The sequence below is a fragment of the Bacillus rossius genome, chromosome 6 (genome assembly GCF_032445375.1).
Source record: "Bacillus rossius redtenbacheri isolate Brsri chromosome 6, Brsri_v3, whole genome shotgun sequence".
Taxonomy (NCBI): domain Eukaryota; kingdom Metazoa; phylum Arthropoda; class Insecta; order Phasmatodea; family Bacillidae; genus Bacillus; species Bacillus rossius.
In genome coordinates this window covers 2958864-2984725 of record NC_086334.1, presented here as the reverse complement: position 1 = coordinate 2984725, position 25862 = coordinate 2958864, and the positions used below count along the sequence as shown (strand labels likewise).

The following is a 25862-nucleotide window of genomic DNA, read 5'->3' as shown; positions in this document are numbered from 1 at the left end:
TAGCAAGTTTTCCATAAAGTACAAAATTATTTTTTCATCACAAAATATTTTTTTAGCGCCAAAAACACACACAAATTTGTACGTATAAGCGTGATAAAATGTGTAATGAAAAGTTTGAACGTATTTTCTAGCAAGTAGTATATCTTCAAGGCAATCGCAAATCGTCTGCCAACTTTGTTCACAGCAGAAAATCCTACATCTCAGCAATGTCATGACTGCTTGAAAATGTTTTAACAATACTTTACATGTTTCAGCAATACATTTGTTTTTGAAAAGAACGTCGTATATTTAATGAACGTCTAATTTGCGTAAGTACTCTTTAAGCATGCATTCAGACAACCATTTGGAATTTTTTTTTGTGAAGTAAGTAAGACTCGCTTAAATGAAGCACGAATATTTCGTGAAACAATTGAAACGTAAAACATGGCGTGCTAACCTATAAATGAAATATATAAACGCAGAAATTCAAGAACTGTATTTAAAAAAAACTAAAAGACGAAGAAAATAATTGGTTTCGTAACGTAAATTTTGCGTGGTGCTTCATAATTCAATGTTGTTGTAAAATGTTTGCAATAAAAAAAAAAATATTTATAAAAATAACGCTTAAGTTTAGTGTTTGACGTCACGACAAACGATATGAATTTCCTGCAAGGTAAGCGTCATTTTTTTTCCCGCTCGGTTGCATTATCCTTTATTTAAAGCAGTTCGGGTGGAATGAACACGTACTGGCACACGGCCAGTGTAGCAATGCTAGTACCTGCACTCGGTGCGACGAGCCTTCTTGTTTGGGGCCTTGTTTGGGTCCTGGTTTGGGTCCTCGTTTGGGGCCATATTTGGGGCCTCGTTTGGGGTCAGCAAAGTAAGATGCAACTTATCTTCCTTTATTCCTCCGCCTTACTCCTTCACTCTGTTCCAGTCTGCTCCTCTCTCTAACTATCTGCTCTTCCCACCTCATCCTTGGTCTTGCTTGGAAGGGCCTTCTTCCTGTGTAGCTCAACTACATCTCTTTCCCCATTCTCCTGCACATTGTCACACCATCTCATCGTCTTGCTTTTTAAATGATCTCATTGAGTGCTGGAAAACAATGACACAAAATAAATTGGTTGTCTGTAAAGTCGGTTTACGGACGATAGTTTAACGTGACGTCATCACAAAACATTATTGAAATGATTGCATACTTTATGAATAAAATTGAATCATTTTTATTTTAATAATAAAAGAATAAATACTTGACATTATACTAGTAATCAGATTTTTAAACGCAATAATAATTAACCTTTATTGCAGAAATTTTTGTTGTAATAAGCAATGAAAAACACATTAACTTTTCACTTCACTTTATAAACAGTCGAGTGTAAGAGAGATATATGCGGAGCAAGCGTACAATGAGCGTAACGGGACAATGTGCGTAACAGGACACTTTTTCGTGCGTGCAGCCGGCGTTCATCGATTTATTAGGTGTCACGTCTAAGGTAATGTGACTTGTGTACGTGTTGTATTGAGTGGTAATTATAGAAGCGAGAGCGCCATTTGCCGTGGCTGTGACTTCTCCATCGCTTGTTCCCGGGTTGGAAGTGGTCTCGTCCCGCAAGTCTGACAGTGCTCGGACGTCTTCTACGCCGGCGGGCGGAGATGTAGAAAACGTTTTGACAAAAATCTCTTTCAGAAACTTTCGCCGCGAGAGCGAAAATGCGTCCTTGCTGATTGAATCGTGCGCCAGTGAGAGTGAAACAATCTGTTTGCCCGTGAGCGTGTTCTGCACGAGTGGATACAGCGTGTGACAGAGCATGACCCTCGACACCTTGACATCAAATAATAATCGATTTTTTTAGAGTATGGTCATATTGGTTTAGATTTTATTTTTTCTCCCCTTCCCACGACCTTCTTTTTTGACGTGCTAACGTCTTATTAATCGATGAACGCCGGGGCTGCACGCACGGAAAAGCATGACTCATTGTCACGTTCCGCCTGAGCCGAGCGTGCAAGAACCGGCCGACCACCGTGCGAGAAAATCTTCTATAACATCAAACAGGTTAAGGCGGCCTTTTTAACTAATTGTTCGTGATTATATTTAAACAAATTATTTAAATTAAATTTGCAAAAAACTGTAAATAATATTTGAAAAATAAAAAAATGCAATTTTTCATCAATGTTTTCTTATGACGTTATCACGTAAATTTATCATCCACAAATCGACTTTACAGACAACCCCCTTTATTTCGTATAGTTCCGAAAATCTGCTGTTGTTTCAAGTACATGCCTTAACGAATTACAGATAGCGCTGTTTTAACCAATAACAGGTACGTAGTCCCCCCCAAAAAAATTCTGAATTTTCGCAAAATTCCTTTTTTAGATTTTCACTATCTTAACTATCGTCGTTTTATAATTGTAAACAAAACCAAAAGATCTGTAAATACCAGCTTAATAAAATCTCCCGAGCCCATCAAAATATGCCTGCCGGATTCACAACCTAACGTGTAACATACCTACGAGCAGATAAAAGTAAAAGAACTGGTATTCCAGTTATGCCATTCCATCTCCTCACGTACCATACGTAATAAAAGTTCACGAAAGCTTTATACACGGATGAATCTTGCCGGTCCACCATCCTTTTATGTATTACCGAGACTTCCACGGGTAGCAGACCCGTGTATCATAGGCGTACCCGGGGGGGGGGGGTTGTTTTGGGGGTTTAACGCCCCCCCTCCCCCCCCCCCAAATAAAGGCAAGAATATTATGAACACTCGTGTCATTCGAAACTCATATTCTGAAGTTTCACACCAAGCTACGACAGAGAACGTCACCAAGCAGCCCAATTGGTGAGTTAACGTAAACAAATTTGAATTGCAGTGGTTGTTCCATGAATGTCCACTGCAACATCCACGTCGACCCGGAGAATATGTAGTTACTGAATTTGCCAAAAAAAAAAAAAAAAAAAAATAGAAGAATTCTTCTGTAAAAAGTTTGTAAACTAAAAAAAAGTTTACTATAAACAATTATTTTTTGGTGTTTGTGCAGTTTCTCTTAAAATTCAGAAACACCCCCCCCCCCCCCCCTCAATGCCGGAAAAAAAATCCTGGGTACGCCTATGCCGTGTATAGCCACGCATTTCCGTGCCATTCACGAAATTTCTCCTACCAAACGTCGCCTACCGAGAGCTGAGACGTTTACGCATAAATGAAACACAAACCGAAGTTTACTTGAGAAGTGCCGCACCCCAGGATCCGCCTCCGCGTGAACAGATGAATCGAGACAAAGGTATTCGTGTCAATGGCGGCTTCAGGATGACTTTTCGGGAGGGGCTATCGCACAAAGAAAGGTCGTAGTTGCAAAAAAATGAAAGTGGTCAGATATTGGCCTTGGAATATTATTCACAAATTACAGGTTTCAAATAAAGAACCTTAGTAGCTCCATGCAACTTTTGATGAGATAAAAGTTTGACATATGAAATTAAATACTTAAGTAAACATACACTAATCTGTAAAATTGGTCTCGGGAGAGGCTATCGCACCCCCCCCCCCTCCCCCCCCCCCCCCTTCTGGAGCCGCGCTTGGTTCGTGTGAAGACAACGCGGTGTTTATCGACTGCGGACATGTGGCACGTCGCTCTGAAGGGGGGACGCACCACAACGCCGAAATACCACAACGCCGAACGTACAATAACGCCGAAAACCATAACGCCGAATGCCAAATTAACTACAACGCCGACAGCTAGAAAACTGCTGTGTACCACAACGCCGAATTACCAGAAAGCCGAAATACATTAACGCCGAAAAATGTCATTGCAGGACTGTCACAAAGGTTAAGTTAGGCTAGGTTAAGCTAGCCTAGGTTAGGTTAGGTTGTGGTATTTCGGCGTTAAGATACATTTAAGAAACAAACACAAATTAATTCAGTTGTTTTTCCATTTTGCTCCTGTGCCCCCCCCCCTCCCGCAGCAACATTTTTCGGCGTTACTGTACTTCGGCGTTGTGGTACACAGCAGTTTTCTAGCTGTCGGCGTTGCGGTCAATTTGGCATTCGGCGTTATGGCATTCGGCGTTGTGGTATCTCGGCGTTGTGGTAACGACCCGTTCTGAAGTCGCACGTTCGGAATGAAGCTGTGTTCGTTTCCAAGTCGAGACTGCCGCGCCTGTCACTCCCGCATCAATGAACCGAGTGTGAGGAGGGGGGTGGGGGAAGCTCTCCGGAGCCGGCTGCCATTCACAAGACGCCTGCGCGAGAAACAACTGGAGTAATGACACACGATCCGGCCAAAAGTCTACCACCAGTTTTCACTTATCACTCGCACAATCGTGCAAGGAGCCTACACGAATAAAAAAACATCTTGGGATGTTTCTTCGTGTGAAACACATCCCAGGACAATAAAAGTATCGGTTTTAAGGGGATTCCGCAAAGTTTTGTGAACTCCGAGAGTTTTAACACATTAACATTAATGGAGAATACATAAAATTTAAATAATTTATGTCAAACAAAACTGTTAATTTTATAAGGTAAGAATATACGCACTTTTTTTTAATTCTTCGAAAATAGTCAACTGATACTCTTGAATGTGTATTATAACCGGCTAATTTTCTCGACACGCAGACTTTTTTTTAATTTAATGAAACAATAAAAAATTACAAATGTTGCTATTCATGAAACCAGTATGTCAGTATCACAGTATGCAAAATATATATTTTATCTGCTGTAATAACTACTCACGTAACTTGTACTGCACGATAATTTTTATATAGCAGCATTAAAAATAGTTCTAGATATCTCTATTTTAAATTTGCGTGTGATTTCAATTACTGGCGTTCAGTGATGTAATATTAAATCATCTTAATAGTATACACAAGGTATTTTTTTTATTAGTGTAAGTGTAAAACCTGTTGGCAATGTTAGAACTGTGGAACGCTAAACAAAAAATATTATAAAAATTACGAATTCGCAACATTGCATCGACGTGACGTTTCGAAACTTCGAAGCCGCGACTTCGAGCGAAACTATTCCGGTGCCTCAAGGTCCGGCTATAATTAGGCTGCAGGGCTGGTTCCGTCTAAAACCAGCGGAGGGAGGAAGAAAAAAAAGATCGTATGTACTTACAGTTTTGAGAACGCAGCGCGGCCGGCAAAACGCTCGAAGACAGCTCCACCTCCCAACAACACCGGCGCCGAAGAACTGAGCCGGCGCGCTCCGTGTACGACCCGTTACTAGCGCCGCGCGGAGGGGACAGCTTCGGCAGACTTCGGGCGTCTCCGGCGGGGTTCGGCCGTGTCACTCCGTGGAAGGGGGGGGGGGGGGATATTCAGACGACGACAACAATCCAATAGACGAGGTCAGCTTCCCGCATCTTTATTCGCGGAAGATGTCCCGACCTATAGCGCTATCAAGGGCGCGAAGGAGGAAAAAAACACGGTCGGTCGAGTACATTATTCAGAGTTCATTACCAATGCGAACGACCGCGTCTTCGGACCAGACGGCAGGCTCAACCGATTCCATTCGTAATTGAACACGTGACGACAATAAACTTAAATTACAAAAAGGTTTTATTTTATATAGTTAATCAACGTTACCGTTATGTCAGGGGGTCTAAATATAAATGTACAAAATATGAACTAATACTAAAACCATACATAAGTGGGTGAAAGTAATGCAATAACGACAATTATATATCATAAATATTAGTTAAAGCCACCCGACTAATCAGATCGTCTAAGAGTGACTCTTAATGTCAAATCATTATCATTAAAAAATATACAAGTCCTTGAAGCTTTTAACCAAACGAGGACCAAAGATGGAAACAAAATCTCGCCGTAAAAAAAAAAAGGGTCGTTCTTCGTTGCTCGTCCATTTCAGTAACCCTTAAGAATTTTTTTTTACTTCGTACTTACCAATGTTATTTTCTCTCTCCCCGCGTGTATTTACCAACCACAAGGCCCGGAGAGCGGAGAACAGAGAGGATGAAGGGGGGTCGGGGTGTTACCAGCCAGCGGGTGGGACTGGACAGTAACAGGTCGGCGCAGGAATCCCAAGTATGCGCTACTGCTGCCGCTGGCATGCGAGATGGGCCCCTGACAAAGCCCGCCAGATAGCCATCTGGACACTGACGGATACCCTTTGGAACATCCCCCGCCGTCCTGTGTTAAGGGGGTGCTTCCCATTTCAGGTCAAGATTTTATATTTACAGTAATTACAGATAAACTTGTACACTTTTTCAATTGTTTAACTTTCACGAAATTAAAAAAATATATACCTACAGCGCATACCTTTTTGCATAATTAGCTGCCAAAGTCACATTTTTAACGTTTTTGGGTTGTACAAATAAGGAGAATTTAATTTATTGAAGAACTGAAACTTTTTAGGTTTAACTGAAATGCAACTGGCTACTTCAAGAAATGGTTTGAATTTATTTCAGAAAATATTAATTAATTTTACCTGGCTTTTCAAAATTCTCAAATTTGTTACGATTTGACAGCCAAGAAACATGAAATGAGTTGTTGTGATAGAAATGCAAACCATATCATGAAGTAGCCAGTGGCATTGTAGTTAAACCTAAAAAGTTTCATTTCTGCAATAAATTAAATTCTCCTTATTTGTAAAACCCAAAAACGTTAAACATGTGACTTTAGCAGCTAATTATGCAAAAAGGTATGCGCTGTATAAATTTTTCATTTCGTCAAAGTTAAACAATTAAGAAAGGTCTAAAAGTTGATCAGTGATTAATATACATATAAAATCATGACCTGAAATGGGAGGCATGCCTTTAAACCTTCAGCGGAAGGCTGGACACAAGCGGCACTCGGACTGCGAGGTCCTCCACAGATCTGCGCGCCCTCTGACAGGCACAGAGATGCACTTCCCGAATCAAGGTTCGGAGTTCACACAGGCATACACATCAAACAAAACAAAAGAAAAAAACATGCTACAAATAAAGCTTATTCAATCAATGAACATTTGGGCAATCACGAGATTCGCTTAGAAGAATCAAATTAAATTACCGTGAGCATGAAAAAAAATATGTAAAGCTGTATTTTAATTAATGATTCTTTTTCCTCTAGCTAGTTTATCCTACACATTTTGTAAACTACCTGCACAGAAGTTTAAAATAAAACAACCCAAAAAAGTTATTTAATTTCCGCCTGACCACAGAAACGCGTTTTATCAGACAATGTTGAGCTCTCGAGAGTAGGAAGTAATGTCATTTGGAGAGTGGCGAGATGAGTGGAGAAGTCCAACTGCCACTGGGAAAAATAGTTCTTCTTATAAACGAATTAAATTCAAGAATGAAATAATTGTAGTTAGAACTGCGTGCCCCTCCCTACGATGAGTTCTGCAGTCGCAAATGGACTTGGAGCATATAAGTAGCAAAGTATAGAAGCATAATAGATGAGTCTCAATTTCCCCCCCCCCCTCCCCCAAAACTAAGTGTATTTGATTGGGAGGGATCTGGGTTAGGGAAGACTCTTAAGTGAGTCTCAGGCATTGGCCTATGCGCGTAATCATTCTGGCAGCCGTGGAGCCATGCAGGAAGAGTAGCATTATTCATGTGTGCTGTATTCGTGGATTGGCCAGCCATGGCAGCAATTGGTGCAATGACTAACTCTCCTTTCTTGGATCTACACTATAACTAGTCTAGCTGGGCCCAGGTAAAACCTGCACAGACACACAGGGTAAACCCTGGGCACATGCATGCCGGGTTAAATCAAGCAGGCAGGTCCAATTCAGGACAATGAGGATGGTCCAGGAAGCATTGTTGGTCAGGACAAGAAGTTCCAACCATGCTGGGGTCGGATGAACACGTAAACTTTATTTGGCAACAGGATGGAGCCCCTCCCCAATGGAATCTCTTTGCACGAGAGTGGTTGAACGTCGAAGTCCCAGACCGTTGGATTGGTCGTGATGGTCAAGACGACAGAGCTCTTTTACGCTGGCCTCCACGGTCACCTGACATATGCCGTGCAATTATTTTTTTTTTCCTTTGGGGTTTTATAAAAGATCGTGTCTACGTTCCGCCGTACCTAATGATTTGCCAGAGTTGAGAAACAGAATTGAAGAGGCTATTGCTTCCATTACTCCAGACTAAGTTAGTTTAACTTCAATTTAATGTATGATTTGTTGTAAACAGTTAAAATTAAAATGTTATAATTAGAGACCGGAAAAATTCGCGGATTCATTTCGTGATAGGCTGAAATTCAAACATGTGTACAATTCTGCTGGTTCTGTTATTGTCTCGCAGTTTAACTGGAGCTCTCTGGACCAATGAGAGACTATCGACCAAAGAAGCGTCGAATCACAAGCTACCCCGTGAAGACGCCTCACAATTTAGTACCCAATGAACACGCGTGTTTGCTTGAGAAATGCAGAGGATAATGGAGGCTATCCAAGAGGTAATTGAATTCGCGAATTTTTCCGGTCCCTAGTTATAATACCATTTAAACTGGGACTTTCTTTAGTGGACAGCCTGTACTTGGGCGTATTTGAAGAGCGTCACGCACAAAGAACCCGACCAGGCGGCCATCTTGGCCGCTCCACAACGCACCAAGTCGTACCGGGAAACCCAACTTGGAATGCGAGGTCGCGCGGCCGAGGAATTCCAAAGAGTCGTTCCGATTACCTGGCGTGATCCCCAAACAATGGCGCTCACCTCTGCAGCAATCACACTGCATTAGCGGTCTGCTGATCGACCCTTTTAAAACTCCTGTTTGTTTTCTGACAAAAATGTTTTTTTTTTTTTTTTTTTTTTTACTTGGGCCTAACTTGTCGATGACAGCGAGGGCATCAGAGACGGTGACACAAAACTACAAAGACCAAAGGATATTGAGTAATAAGTTGGCCATGATATAGTAGGCAATATTCCCGGCAGTTGCCGAGTGCTTCAGGAAACCATGGAAAGCCTAAATAAAGATGACCGGACCGGTAATCGAACCCGAGTCCTCTGATATGCGAGTCCAGTTTCTTTTACCATTGCGCCACTTCGCTCTACTTGAACAACTATGTTAGCTTTCCGGACAAGTATTGTTTGGGAAAATGTCCCAATTAGTTATGCTTTCACAGAAAAAAAAATACATCAACTGTTTTACACAAACATAACCAAATAACAAAAGAAGCGAGCCATTAGGCGGTAAAGAAATAAAAAATGTACAATGCATACGGGCGTACTCCATAATTTTGTCCTACATTTTAAGTATATGTATTACATGTACTGTAATATGATGGTAACGTATAATTTTACAAGTAATAAGTAGAAAAAGTTAATAATAACTATATGTGCGCACTGACTACAACATACAAAGATACTACTAATATCTTAGAATCTATCTTAAACTATGCAAATTTATGTTCATATTTTAAAAGGAAAAAAAAAATTCCGGATAAATATTGTGGTTGTATTTATCCCAAACAGAAAAATTTCCCGCTGTGATTTCTTATGTACAGACGTGGAAACTCCGCTGATTCAAGTGGCGACACGTTGGACTCCAAATTCAAACATTAGGCCAAGTCGGCGCGTCATTCGTGAATGGACGTGTTTGTCCCGCCCTCCTGGCCCGCGAGAGAGGAAACACCGGGTCAAGGGTCACGTGAAGGATGACGCGGCGGGCGAGCGTTGCAGCCGGGCCAGGGGAGACGCAGACACGCGGGGTGTGCTCGTGCAGGACACACCAGCTGGGAGGTCTCTTGCGACGGGTCGTTAACACAACGCCGAAATACCACAACGCCGAAATACAGTAACGCCGAAAAATGATGCTGCGAGGAGCAAAATGAAAAACAACTGAATGAATTTGTGTGTGTTTCTTAAATGTATCTTAATACCACAACCTAACATAACCTAGGCTAACCTAACCTAACCTAACCTAACCTCACCTAACCTAACCTAACCTAACCTCACCTAACCTAACCTAACCTAACCTAACCTAACCTAACCTAACCTAACCTAACCTAACCTAACCTCACCTAACCTAACCTAACCTTTGTGGCAGTCCTGCAATGCCATTTTTCGGCGTTAATGTATTTCGACGTTGTGGTAATTCGGCGTTGTGGTACACAGCAGTTTTCAAGCTGTCGGCGTTGTAGTCAATTTGGCTTTCGGGGTTATGGTTTTCGGCATTATTGTACGTTCGGCGTTGTGGTATTTCGACGCTGTGGTAACGAGCCGTGCAGGACGGAGGGACAGACGCGGCAGCTGACGAGGTCGCGAGGTCGCACGCTGCGCTGATCGCGGTGTCTCGAGGCGGTGCAGTCGCGCAACCCGCAAGGACGACCGCCACGGGGGAATATATACGACCACACGACTGCGTTGTAGCCGGCCCCACCTCCACCCCTGCAGTCCCTGCTGGCCTTCCGGGTTTACACGGAGACATCCCGTTCCGGTGTTCTCTGGAGATGGGGTATTGTGTCACGCTCGCAGTTTCAATTATTTTACCTAAAAATTCACTATATATACTTATATATATATATATATATATATATATATATATATTTAATTTTCAAAGCGTTGAAACGACCAAACCTTTCTTTACTCTCTCGCAATGAAAAATGCAGCTTAAAACCTCTAACTTCAAAATTGTCGCCTAACAGCGAAGTGTCTATATCTTAATTTTGGTAGAAACCATAAGGCTATGGAACAAGTCAGTTTCACGTTGAACCTTTGTGGCATTTAACAAATCAAATAGATGATAATTTTCAATAACTAAAAGACATAAATAAAATGAGATAAAAACATTTCAAACCGAATAATATCCAAGCCTACATAAATTATGAAAAATTGGTTCTGTTTAGCGATGACAATATTTTTCTATTGCTCGCGTCAAAATTTTCCAAATCTGAGTTACCAGCATTGCCACGCTCCACCACATACATTTTGTTAAATTATTTAAAGTTCCTTTTATTTTGTACCTAAAAAATTCTAACCAGATGTTATTAATAACGAACAAATTATAAGAAATTATATTATCTCTCAGATTCGGAGCAAACGTTTACAGCTTTTGCATGTATTAATTTTACGAAAGAGTACTTAAACCCGGATGCGAAATTTCGTGTTTGGCGCAGGCGCATTGGCAACAGTGTGCACGACGGCCAATGAACGTTAATAACTAGCCAAGTGATGACCGCACACAGGGCGGGCTAGGTTAGTCACATTTCCCGTCGCTGTGACCCCGAGGGGAAATCCACCCCGAGCCATCCAGCCAAATAAACCCCGGGTTTCCCCACTGCCAGCCGCGACACGGTGCACTTCATGCGAGACATGACGTGTTCCGCAACAGCGACATCTCACCCCACACGTGACACACACACTACGCATCTACGTCACTCCCAACGAATTCAAGTTATTGGCATTTCCCCATTACTAATGGCGTAAACGACTGTGTTTACAGAGAAAAAAAAATACATTTTCTAATATTAAACTACGAGATAATGTTAACAAGGAATAAAATTTTTAATCTGTCAAATAAAAACAACGTTTCTGTAGTATAATTATATTTTATGCCACATTACAATCATGTGCTATACCGAAAGCAATTTACTTCATAATTACCAGGTAGGTACCGGAAAAATTCGCGGGTTCAATGACCTCCAGGATGAACTCCATAGTTCTACGTACACTCGGTCAAATGCCACCCACTCATTGGCTGCTGTCTTGTGAGACGTCCCAACGTAGCAGCCAGTGATTCGATAAAGCTTTGGGTTGGGTGTTTCTCACTGGCCCAGAGTCACCCAGGTGAGTGGTGAGCCAATAGCAGAGGCAGCACTGAGGTATAACTATTTGTATTTTAGCCTATCGCCAAATGAATTTGCGAATTTTTCCGGTCTCTATCACCAGGTCTTTCTCCAAAAACGTTCATGTATGGTCATTGGTAGTTTACAAAACCATTCCACTGCCCCCGGACAATGATTCTTGCAAAGGAACATTAGTATATAGGGCTTTGCATCTCGCCTGCAGAAAGGGCATTAGAACTGGAGCCACTCGACACAAATCATAGGAACAGGTGGAAAAAATTAGCCATTGCTAGGGCCGTGTATTTTGAGCGATAAGATTTTGAGACTAGCTATGAGTAGAGACCTGAAAAATTCGCGGATTCATTTCGTGAAATGCTACAATTGAAATAATTATACCTTAGTGCTGCTTTTTCCATTGGTTCTTTGTTAATCTGGAGTCATGAGGGACAATTAGAGACCCTCCCTCATAGAAGTGGACGTCGAATCACAGGCTACCCATTCGAGAAGATTTACAAGTCAACAGCCAATGAACAGTTGGCATTTGCCCGAGTGTGTAGAGGATAGTGAAGTCTATCCTGGAGGTCATTGAACCCGCGAATTTTTCCGGTCCCTGCTAATGAGCGTCAGATCTTTACACGAAAAGAACATCTTGCGCAACCTCGCTCGGTCTCGTAAATGTTGTCTCCGTTGTATCGCCCTGATCTCTACTTTGTTAGTATGTTTTGGTTTCGCTGTTTCATCCCGCGTTGTTAGCATTAAGGGGCCCGCCTAGTTAAGGGCGTAACTGTGTCAATGAGGCGGGATGATAAGTGCGGCGCATGCTTTTTTTTTTTTTTTTTTTTTTTTAGCGCGGTGTCACCTTAAAGCGCAAGACTCTGAAATGGCGCGCAGTCTTCTCCTCGTGCATAGGATAACTATTAAATTTTAGAGGTGACCATAACATTTTATGGGGGAGAAATGAAGGTAAAAGTGTAATGCAAGGCGCTTGGGTGCTTTCAAGAATATTTACCGGGAGTTTCATGTCCAGTAATTAGTATGAAAACACACGTCTTAGCTCTTTTACTCTCCAAAAAAATTACAGTTTTAAAACGAAATACGAAATAAAACTACCCATCTGCCCTGAGTATTCTTAAATGCTATTCGTAAACAGACCCCACTCTGATGTATTGAGCAATTATTTTCAAATTCCCAGGTTTCTTCTGAAGCTCTTCAGACTGCATTTGTGCCCAGGAAGACGAGCCGCTTTGCATCAATATTTTGGATAGCTTTTTCTGTTTATCGTATAGTTTCTTTGTCGCGTCTAACTTCTTTCAAAGGAATATCCCGTGTTTTTTTTTTTTTTTACATATAACTTTGGGTAGCAAAAAAGTTCGTGTTGTTGCGTTCTTATGTGAAACCCTGAGTGCCCTTCGTGGCGTCTGTTCAATCGTCGGACGTCTCAGAGGCTCGTAGAAGCCGTGAATACTCTTGAAATAGAACAAGACCTCGTGTTCCAAAATGGGTCGCGGTTCAGGTAAACTTTTCAGAGTGTTGGTAATATTTCACAACCTCGTTCGAGTTAACACTCGATATCGTCTGCTTGTAAACATACCGTGTTTACAAGTTTAAACAGTTAACTTGAGATGTGCATATTTACAGATGGCGCACTAGCTCTTAAAACGTTTTCATTTTCGTATTGGTACCAGGTCGACCTAAACAGCTGGGAAATCGTGGGCATATGCCATTGCAGTGGACTTTTCTGTCGCAGTAAACCACCACTAACAAATAAAATTTGAAAATATGTACAGAACAAAAAAAAACAAGCAAATAATAGCCATTGGCAAAAAAGATAATGAAATGAATTACTAAGAGGAATTCCAACAGTTTAAATAAAAATTAATACCAACACGGAAATTAACTGCTCGAAATACGTTATACAATAATGAGGACTAATGACTGACAAAAGCAATGAATAATTACTGACACAACAGAGACAGCACAGACGAACACAGCAGCAAAAAAAAAAAACACAAATACGTACAAATAAGAAAAAGACATGTTTCCTCATGACGGAATCTCAGTTGGCAAACTGTTACATCGTAAGAATCCTAATGTCTCGATTCGTGCAAAGAAAAAATGAATATTTTCGATTTGTAAAGCAATTCATATGTGAGCTTAAATAAGTTTTGAAAATTCTTTTTATGATTTTTAGATTTTAAAATTCTTTTTTTTTCTTTTTGTTACTTTTCTTTTTTCTAATCTACAATCTTGTTTTATTTTCGAATGCTTTGATTTCCTGCTATTTCATTTAATCTTACAATCAACTGGCATAACTTGAACTGATTCGATTCGATTATGACTGCGACCACAAACAGGACAGCTAGTAAGAGCCTCGCATACCCCCCCTTTTCTTGTTTAAGTTCACTTGTACACACAGACTAGACGCAGCGGTTCCCAAACGGTGGATCGCGGAAGGGTTACAGGTGGGTCGCAACTCGATCCTAAAACTATCAGAAAACATCGAATAAACCATCAGAATAGACAATAAGAAAAATTGAAACAAATCGAATTGTGTGCAAACACATATATATTGTTAAATAAATAACTGTTTTGCTACAAAGTGCTTATATTTTGTCAACAATTTCCAAATCAGAACACAAATTGTTTATCAATAATAAATCGATATCTTACAAAAAGCATATATGTATATATATACCTACATAAGGAAGGGTTAAGCAGGGCCCGATTTAGAGGTCTGGAGGCCTCGGGGCAACAGAGGAGCGGAGGCCCCTGGCCCCAAATTATTTTCCAAATAAATTGAACAATTTTCAGTCGATTTTTCCAATAAATAATTTATTGTGAAAACAAGTAGATTCTCTTAGTATTTAAAAAAAAAAACATACATAAATATAATCGGAGACAAGAATTATATGAAATTATTGTGGGGGCCCTCCGTTTGTGGAGGCCCCGGGGCTTTCGCCCCGGTTGCCCTCCCCTAAATCCGGCCCTGGAGATATGATTCAAATAATGTTTTTTACTCCACCATGGACCGATAGACCGTGGAGGTATTCCTACAAGGAAAGGCGGGTCGCCAGCTGAAACTGGCCTAGACGGTCTGGTGGACTTGGACCGTGCTTGGACCGTGTATGTTCTGGGGAATCCTTCTTTTCACAGACGAGAGAGCCAAACAACCAATCGTGCATCTTCGGTTTTTTTTTTTTTGTTCATTGTAAATAAATATGGCGGTGTTTATAAAAAGGATACTAATGGTCAGTTAGGTTAGGGGTTAGCTACATTATAAATACTTTAAAAAATTGTGGACGGTTGATTTGGTTAGGATAGCTACATAAAAGATACGGGAAAAAAGCAATGAACTTCGGGGAACTTCGGGTTTTGGCTGTCTCATCTGTGAAAATAAGGCTTCCCGTATGTTCTGTGTCGCCGCCAGACTCGGCAACATCACGACGCCGACGAGAGGACAGCGGACCCGTGACGAGCGAGCGAGGCGGGAACAGGAGCACCCCGAGGAAAGCCCTCGCCGTTAAAGACCCAGCCCCACTGCACGGCGCGCAGAAGACACCGCTGACCAACACGGCCGAGTGGCGCCTGTTTACGAATAGTGTCCTATATATAGCTACGCTCATCACTCACGCACTGACTCTGAAAAGCCAAAGATACATGTACACCTCGGACACAGGCGTATTATTAAGCACAAGTATTAGCCTACTCCATAGAGATGTGTACAAAATAGAACTCTGAACTCGCTGTGCAGAGGACCCGGGTTCGGGTCATCCTGGTTCCTATAAATCACTTCCGGCATATCCTTGGATGGTTTGTGTCACCGTGCAAAGTGTCTACAAACACAGGATAATTTTTCTTACAACTTTTGATATGTCACACGGTCATTATTATATATAATAAATTAAATAAACACAAGAAAAACATACCATATTCGCAGAGACGGGCCTATGTGTAGAGACCGGAAAAATTCGCGGATTCATTCGGCGATACGCTAGAAGTCAAATAGACCTTTCAGATGATTTTGCTATTGGCTTACTGTTCATCTGGACGAATCTCAACCAATTATAAACCTCCAACCAAAAAAGGATCGAATCACAGACAAACCAGCTGAGACGACTTACAAGTCAAAAGCCAATGAAATGGCGTTATTTGGCCGAGTGTACAGGGAAATGTGCAGTCTGTCCTGAAGGCCATTGAAACCGCGAATTATTCCGGTCTCTAACCATGGCCGTTAACCAGCAAAAAAATATACATGTTAAGAGATATATAACTAGTATGTATAGAGTTATTAAAACCCTCAATGATTATTTGAATGATTAATTAATGGTCTTAATTATATAAATATATGGTCTATATGCTATTATAAAAAATTTGTATGTATTACTTTATTTGTTTTTTAATTTATTAGTTGTTTTTCATTTTAGTTATGTATTGTCTACCGTCTTACTACTTTTTATATTATGTGTTGTTTTAATTATTTATATTACCTATTTTTATTCTATTTTATGTTTTTAAACTTTTAATGATTCAATTTTAATGAGATAAATTATCTCTTTGGAATAAGTTAATTACAATTTTATTAAGTTCTATAATTTATCATTGATATTTTAATGTATGTCATCGATAATGTAAACCATTATGTATTTTTATAGTCTCCATAGCGAGGGGACGTGACCACAGGGTCGACTGCAGGCAGACCGCAGCAGGACCCGGGTGGGAGCGGCGCGTCACCGCGCCAGCCCCACGTGACCAGACTGCCGTGCGCGAGGTGACGACATGAGCGTGGGCCGCGCGAGGCTGGCCCATCGCTACCGATCCAACAGCCAGCATGCAGCAGACTGTAAAGGCCGGTCCACACGCAACGTTCTCAGCAACGATTTACTTGCGCAGGTCGCATCGTTGTACACATACGCGCGTTAAAATACGGTTGGTACGTTTAAATTACATTTATTTAAAAATTTAAATAAATACTCAGTATTTAATATTAATATAATCCTTGTGTAAAAAGTATTTAATTTATTAGAATAATCGAGATAAATACGTTGAATGTTTATTCTAGTCTGTTAATTTTAATTGTTTGATGAATAGGTAATAATGTATGGCAGCCTACATGGAAAGCCTTAATTTCACAGACGAGAGAGCCACACCCGAATTTCCCCGAAGTTCAGGCTCGCTTTTTTTCCCGTTCTGTCTCATTGTATAAACCGGTGTGGCATTCAATTTTGCGGTCGATTAGGATAGGTTAGCTACATTATAAATACTTTAAAACATTGTGGATGGTTGGTTATATTAGGTAAGTATAGCTACATTAAAAATACTGTAAAATCATTTTATGGTTGCTTAGCAAATAACTTTTTACAGGGTTCTTACAGGAACTTACAATTAACTTTCAAGGACTTTCCAAGGACTTTTCAAGGACTGTACAATAATTTTTCAAGGACCACAGTAAAAATAAATTATATTAGCTACATCAAATTTTTACTTAAGTAAGTCAAATTAAGTTTAGTTTCGCAACATTTCTATTTCTGCTTTTGTATTTTTAGTATGTTAGGTATGTTTTTCTACTAAATTTAATCCCTACCTAAAAACCTACGTAACATTCACACAATACCTTAGTGATTTTTATATTCTTCTAACTTCTCACATAACTGTCTGTTTACTTCAGCAAGGGATGCAGATTTTTCTTTGGCTGTTCTTCGAAGGCTGTTGGACTTTGACACCATGGTTAAACTACCGGTTGCTTCCGCCTGTTCAGAGAACCTATCAGCTGATTTTGTGAGTTCACAAATATCTGCTTCGATTCTTTGTTTCTTGGTCTTGAGTTCATCTATTTCATCTGTGATATTTTTTTCGTTTTAACTTCTGCTGTTCTGTTTCTTTCTTGCGCCTTTTCTCTTCCAAAAAGCTTTGCCATTTTTGGCGTGCGCTTGCTGCTGAAGCTATCAGATCATTTGTAATGTTTACATTTGAGACACCACCAACAGATGTAACATGCTGACAAATGATTCTCTGCGAAATTACTGTACGGTCATGCATGTTTTCTACTTCAATTTGCCTGTTAACTGAGAAACCTCTCTCAACAGAGGCTTGTCCATGTGACAAAATCAGCAGCATTTTCATCACACACCATAATCCTACGTAGTTGGAACTAGAGTTTGCACTACCAAATAACAATGAATCCAAACGGTCAGCTTCAGGTTTGAAATTTCGAAACTGTGATGACGAACCAAACTCCAGAATAAAATCTTTGTAAGCTGAAAGTAATGCATCGCAGTCTGTTTCTTCAACTCGCCCTGCATCTACCAAAATTTTCAATACTAATGAAAACCGGGTAGTGCAAATTTTTTGGTCATTCATTTCTCTAGGGTCCAAACAACTGAGGTTCCTAACAACAGAATATTGTAAAGGACACTTGTTCAACAACTTTTTCACAATTTCCAAGAGAAAATCACGACATTCCATTCGTAACTGTATAATGTCACGATCCTTGCTTACATTCTTGTGAACCAAATCTTTTACTCTATTTTCTGCAGCAAATCCTAAATAGACTTTGGTTGCTGGCAAATGGTTTTCTTTCTTTGCAACTTCAACTCTGACAAGTTTGCCACAAGAATTTGCATTCTTCATAATATCATCTTTGATAAACCTTTCCATTAGGCTTCGCAGCAATTTCAACATATCTTTCCCTAAAAATGGCAGAACTGGCTTATCAGTTTGATATGCTATCAAAAATGGTTCCACTTCTTTGGCAATTGACTGAAATACTAGCAGTTTTACAGGCGTGAGTGGGTCAGCTGCCGCTTCTTTGATGGCCATGAAAGATTTGGTGTTGGGGTTGGGAACATTTTTGTCTGTTACAGACTTTACATACTTGAGCATATGAGGCCACATTTCAATAGCACGAGCTGCAACTATCGAATTCTCTATCCACCTAACAGCACAAAATTTTAAAGGAAAAAGAGTACTACTGGTCACATTCACATAATCTTCCCTCCTAGCTGGAGAGTCCTTAAAAAGATAATACATACTTGACAAAATTCTCTCCACATCCCAGGTAGATGAAACTGATCCATACTTAAATGCACCATGAAGTATGTGTAACCCACAACTGCCAGTTTGTATCACTGTTTTATTTGTGTCTTTCTTCAGTTGATCACAAACCATGTCGTAAAATTTCCAATTGACATTTGGACCATCCATGGAGAGCTGCAGTAAAGGCATGCTGGGAAGAAAAATTTCAGAACTGAGTTATTCATACGAACTAAACATGTCTTCTGCAGTTGCATGTCCCAAGAAACTAGAGTGCATATAGCATGAGACGACTTTGTCGGTATCCCAATATCTAATATGGTAATCCAATTGCTTCTGATGAAGTTTTCGGTTAACACTCTCGTCAAAACGCAGAACATACGAATCTTCCTTTCGAATTTTTTCCATGAGTAAGGACCTAAAATAAGGTGCTATCCCAAAACAACACATATAGGCACACTTTGTTTCTCCCAACGAAAAGCCTTTGGCAACACTGCTATCAGGAAACATTTGCCTGAACAAGGGCCCAATATCCTCACAGGACTTGTATGAAAAATGGTTACTGCATACTTTAAGGGCCCACAGAATTTCTGCTTTTAAAGTGTCCTGGCCAGTAATAAAAGAACTAATCAGGCCTACCTGCTGATCTTGAGAATTCTGGATATCTGGTTTCACGACTGCTAAACTTGTAGATTGGCCATCTTGTGAAGGCTGTTTACCACAGAGATATACTTGTATTCCAAGTTTTGGCTTCTCACTTGCCAGAGCGACATGTTTCTTCCCACCCATATGACTCGTTAACGCCGATACACCCATGTTACTGATATCGAAAACACTACTACATAAAACACATTTGGCTTTATTTCTGTCAGTCGTTTTTTGTAGCCATTTACTGAATTTTGGGTTACGTAACCACAAATCGTTAAAATCACAGTTTCCAGGCATTTTGAGAAAAAATGTTAACAGTATCTCTCAAGTTGCATAGGTACATAAAAACACCAAAAGCACTATCAAACACGTTGAAGGAAAATAATAAGAGAAAGTGTGAAAAAATGTAGTTTTTACATACGACAGCCGCAAAAATTAAATCAAAATGCAAACAAATAGGCTATTTGATGCAAATATCAAAGCCGGCAAAAAAATCTTTTCGCAACTCGTAGGAAGTATAAACTAAAAACGAAGTCGGAACTGATATTAAAACATTTCTAGAAATAACACTTTTCCCTTTCCAATCACTCCGACAATGCCATACAATTACAGAAGCATGTAAATCCGGAAAAAGTACAAAGCAAAACCACCATCTTGCATCTAACTTCTTTTGTTTGTACCACATTTACCATACTATACCATATTTATCCTGCATATTTTAAAAATCGATACCACAACTACCACGCGATACCACATTTACTCTTGTGTACCAAACTATATCCAATAACACAGTTACGCAAAGCATTATTACGCACCATAACCGATAAATGTCGTTGCCAATAGAACACGAGAAATTCCCAAATCCATTTTTTTTTTTTTTTTACGAAAATTCACTCGGTTATCGTCTGTTCACGTCAAGCAAATTATATTCTAGAAATAAGAAACAAATTATGGTTTTGTATTCCTAAGCTAGGATTTTAACGATGGGAAACTAACTGGAATATTATGTTACCTGAAAATTCAAGGACTTTCCAAGGACTGGATTGAATTCAAGGACTTTTCAAGACCTTTTAAGGACATGGTAAAAGTTCCAGGACATTCCAGGACCGTACGAACCCTGTTTTTAATATGTAGCTATCCAGGGCTAGGAAACCGTTTACATGATTTCACAGTATTTTTAATGTAGCTATCCTAACCTTTTACAATGAACCAAAAAAAAACCCGAAGATGCACGATCAAGCGTTTGGCTCTCTCGTCTATGAAAAGAAGGCTTCCCTAGCCTACATACGACAACATAACCTCAGTTCTAGCTTTGAATATATATACTGTATAGAAGTCGCCAGCCCAGGTTAAAACTTCTAATACGGTTTTGAGGTAGTTGGTTAATTCACCGCCGCAATCGCCACCATCTCTAGGGCATCGACTTGTGGTGGTCCCTGGCGGACAAGTGTCGAACTCTTCAAACACCCCTTCCCCCTCCCGTTGAACGAACTTGAGCTGCAGTGAATGATGGGCGGGGGGTGCGGGGAATGACAGCGGGCGACAGGGCTGCGCTCTAATGTGTAAATAACAACTAAGACGATACAGGGCGTTACGGCAGCGCACTGCAGCGGTGAAGTTCCCAAGCTGCTCATCTTACGCTTTTGAAAAACGTAGAGTAAATCCTAACCACTCGCGACTTCTATACAGTATATATATTCAAAGGTTCTAGTAGGTCGCTGGTCCTCCCCCCCCCCCCCCCGGCTGGGCAGCGGCGGAGAGGAGGGGGCAGGGAACGACGTCAGAGGCGCCGATGGCTCCCAGGCGGCGCCCCGGGTGGTCGAGGAGTGACGCGTGGTTCCCACGGCTTCCCTGCGCGTGTTTGCGCGTGTTTGCGCGTGTTTGTTTGCAGAGGCGCGCCGAGGTCCGGGTCAGGGACACCCCTGCTGGGGCTGGCAGTTCCTCCACATCCGCCACATCCGCCACGCACTCCCACACGTCGTCCCAACGCCATCGCTAGGGACCGGAAACATTCGCGGATTAAACGACCTCTAGGATAGCCTCCATTATCATCCGCACTTCTCAAGTAAACACACGCGTGTTCATCGGGTACTAAATTGTGAGGCGTCTCCACTGGGTAGCTGGTGATTCGAAGCTTCATCGGTCGATAGTCTCTCGTTGGCCCAGAGAGATCCAGTTGAACTGCGAGCCGATAGCAGAACCAGCAGAATTGTACACATGTTTGAATTTCAGCCTGTCACGAAATGAATCCGCGAATTTTTCCGGTCTCTACGCATCGCCCCTGCTTCCGAAACTGTGGCTCACTACCGTCCCCAGACATCGTGGGGGCCCTGGGCCATTATCTTTCTTGAAGCCCCTTCACCCGAAACATTTGGAGAAAAAAAAAAGGGGGGGGGTGTTTGTCTGTAAAGTCGGTTAACGGACGTTAATTTTACGTGTAAACGTCATAAGAAAACATTAATGAAAAATTGCATGCTTTTTAATTTTTAGAATATTGTTTACAGTTTTTTGCAAAAATTTAATTTAAATAATTTTGTTTAAATATAATCACGAACAATTAGTTGAAAGGCCCGCCTTAAACCTGTTTGATATTATAGAAGATTTTCTCGCACGGTGGTTGGCCGGTTCTTGCACGCTCGGCTCAGGCGGAACGTGACAATTTTTCGTGCGTGCAGCAGGCATTCATCGATTTATAAGACGTCATCGCGTCAAAATATACTCTTTCAAACATTTTTAACCCGACCTGGAAAATGAATTTCGACGATGGTTTCGCTCATTTATCTTAGGATATTTTGAGATCGAACTTCCGGTACAGATCACATCACTATACATGGCAATAATATCTTTTGAAAGTTTTTCTAATACGAAGTAGTGAATTGAAATAGGTATTGAACAGCATATTAAGTTACAAGGTAATAAAAATTTAATTTTCTTTTTTTTTCCATCGCCCCTGCTGTTGATCATACTTTCTTTTTTAATATTCACCTCCTACATAAATTCTCAATTTAGGGGTTAAAGTTGACCACATTAGTTTTGTCTTCTTTTTTTTTAAGTTCCTTAGTGTCCCATCTTAATTTTTTTTTTCTTTCTACAGAGCTTCAGTTTTCTTCTTAGCTACATGTTGTAGGGCCACAGCCCTTGCTATAAAGTTATATTAATATTACAAACTAAAAATATTTGTTCCCAGAAATATAATAATCGTCAGCTAAAATGTTTGGAGAAACCCAGACAATGGCCGCGAAAGCCAGCGATCTTCAAAAAAAAATTTTACTACTCTCGTTTGAGAGGGGAGTTTTTTCCAGATTGGCTGCAGCTGTGGGCCAATCAGGGTCTTCCTTACTTCCATTTGGCCTGTGGGTTTGGCCAATCGCAGCTGGGCTTCTGTGATTGGCTGGGTGGGTGCTGGCCAATCAGCGGCCTCATTCTCTTCTGGTCGGCTGGTCTGGGTGGTAAAACCAGAGTCGATGAACAGCTAGTTGTTTCGAGTGGTTCCCATATTCTGCTTTAATTTTTGTCTTATATTTTAAAGTAGCTTGGCTTCTGGGTTGTAGCCGCGTCCTTGGCGAATAATTCACCGACGTTTCGGTCGACAGTGCAGTCGCCGTCATCAGGGGAGCAGTTTACCTACAGGACCCAGAAGTTAAGCTACGTTCAGACAATGGCCGTGAAAGCCTGCGAACATCATTGTCTTATCTTTTGTTCGATGGTTTTTATGCCAGTAGGTAAATGCTACCCCGATGATGGCGATTGCAACGTCAGTGAAATCGTGGCCTTCGACGCGGCGGGGCGACTGAAATGCTGCCCCTTGGAAGGGCAGCCCTTCAGGATTTTTCTGACAGTGGTTAGTTTGTGAAGTGACCTAACCTAACCTAACCTAACCTAACCTAACCTAACCTAAACTAACCACTGACAGAAAAATCCTGAAGGGCTGCCCTTCCAAGGGGCAACAATTCAGACAACCTTTAAAAAACACCACTGTCAGAAAAATCCTGAAGGGCTGCCCTTCCAAGGGGCAACAATTCAGCTCCCCAGACGCGGCCACAACCCAGAAGCCGAGCAACTCCGGGATGCCTGCGATCTGTCCCAATTGAACACGGTACTTCTTGTGAAATGTTTTCGGCGTTACTGCGTGTCGGCAGATGGCTGGAGTCGGCGCACGACGTGAGGAGAGAGTGTTAGGTCCCCCAGATGGCGCGTGTAAACAAGGCTGCTCGCCGGGACCAGCGAGAGATCGACGCCCAAGCAGTGGCGGCCCTGCACTCGGCGGGCCCTGGGCCACTCCGCTTCTGCAGCACCTTCGAATTTTGGATCGGAACAGTCCCCCGGATAATAGCGGGCTCAGTGCCTCAACCCGGAAAATTAGAAAAAAAAAAAAAAAAAAAAAAAAAAGGAAGGGTTGTCTGTAAAGTCGGTTTACGGACGATAATTTTACGTGATAACATCATAATAAAACATTGATGAAAAATAGCATACTTTTTTATTTTCAAATATTATTTACAGTTTTTCTGCAAAATTTTAATTTAAATAATTTGTTTAAATATAATAACTAATTGTTCGCGATCATATTTAAACAAATTATTTAAATTCAATTTGCAAAAAAACTGTAAATAATATTTGAAAATTAAAAAAGTATGCAATTTTTCATCAATGTTTTCTTATGACGTTATCATGTAAAATTATCGTCCGTAAACCGACTATACAGACAAACCCCTCCCCCCCCCCCTTTTTTTTTCTTAATCGTAAACCCAGCTTGACGCGAATATTGCAAGTTTGTAACCATCGATAGGTATTGGCGGTCGACGCGGGACAATGGGCGTGCGCAAGAGGGGCGTAGGACAGGAATAGTCAACCAGGGGCGCGCGCCTACTTCGCGTGAAGCCGCGATCAGCCACTTCCTGGTCGACGTCACACGCCACAAGCCACACGTCACACGCCACACGCCACACGTCACACGTCACACGGTTCCCCGAGCCCGCCTCGGCGACTGCCGCGCCGCATACCAACCACACAGAACAACATTTCCCCTGCACTTTCACGAACGATTCCTCGCGATGAAGGACTGGATAATTTCCCTTCACCGACTTTGGTCAACCTGAGGCTCTGTCCACTCCTGAGTGCAGGCTCGATGCACCAGCTCGCGAAAAAGCACGATTAAATTAAAGCTATTAACTAAACATATTTTAAATGTTTATTTTTATGTTAATTTAATGTTTCTTTACATTAGCTTAAATTCAACAGCGTACACGAATTTTCCCCCCTTCTTAGTCTAGGCTGGCTGGCAGCCTGGTGGGAAACGACAAAGTCGCCCCCGAAACAACCAGTGCCACCAAACCAAATGCGGACAAAATGTCCAAGCTCCCGCCCATTTGCATAGTAGTCTTTCTACTCTGTCCAACTCTTCTTCCAGAACCATCCTTCTGTTTCCTGTAAACAACCTGCTTGTAATTAATGCATGAAATTTTGCATCCCGCATGTCAGTGCCCTGGGTTTTCCCTGTGTCTATGCTGGGCCCAAATTATCTAGTTTTTAACTTAGAATAGTCAGTGAGGGGAGTTAGTCATGGCTAAAACGTTGCCATGGCTGGCCAATCCCCTCCTAGCACATGATGCATGCTTCCTCTCCTGCATGGTTCATAACCTGCATGCTTAGAGCGTATAGGCTTCGGCCTGAGACGCACTTAAGAGTCTTCCCTACCCAGACCCCTCCCAAATACACTTAGTAATTAGTTAGGTTAGGAAAAAAACGAACGATGCCTTTGGAAACCAGTCGCCAAGAAACAGTGATACTAAAAGATGTAACTTTGTACGACACATGGCTATGGTTAGTTTCGCATATATGAAATACGTTTTTTTTCCTCGAGATAATACCGAGTATTTATTACAAAAATTAGCGCATAATTTTGTATTTTAATTTATGTTTCATTGAAGAGTAATTTTTTTTTTAAACGAAAATAGTAAATTTTCCAATATTTGGACTTTATTTTGTTGTATCGTGCTTATTAATTAACTGTCTGGAGGCACTGGGACAACACAAAGCATAAATTCCCGGATACGAATCCGAACCAAATTTAAACATTAGGACTGTTTTAAAAATTAATATAATAAATAATTTTAGTTTGTTTTAATTGTAAATTTTTTTTATATGTTTGTATTTTTGTATTTTTTTTGGAAAAGCTTAAAATAATTAAATAATTTTTTGTGTACTTTTTCAACTTTTTATGTGTTTGTCGCCAGTATTGTCGCTGTGTACATATTTTAAATTGTGTGTTTGATTTAACTGTTTTTTTTTTTTAACTTTATTGTATGTTTTACATGTTTGAATTTTGTGGTATTCTGTTAGTCTTTCTGCTGTTGGGTGGCACGTAAAAAAGCCAAAGCAAATAAATAAGTGGGCTGAACGCCTCCGCACCAGCCTTCGAACTGTAGATACGGCTCGACGGAGCGGAGCGGCGTAGTGGTAACACACTAGACTCCCATCCCGTAATAC

At 41.0% G+C, this 25862-nt stretch overlaps 1 protein-coding gene across 6 annotated transcripts in view; it reads right to left on the bottom strand.

The window, feature by feature from the left end:
* The window catches only part of LOC134532505 (3-hydroxy-3-methylglutaryl-coenzyme A reductase), a 100794-nt gene that overhangs the window by 52327 nt on the left and 22605 nt on the right, over window positions 1-25862 (bottom strand). Inside the window, exon 1 of one of the 6 annotated variants that reach the window (XM_063368964.1) lies at window positions 5088-5163. The exons of 4 other annotated variants lie outside the window; for them this stretch is intronic. The gene's annotated coding sequence lies outside the window, so the exon portion shown is untranslated. Of the gene's footprint in view, window positions 1-5087; window positions 5164-25862 lie in introns of those variants that run through there. One more of the 6 variants, XM_063368963.1, reaches the window with a different exon arrangement.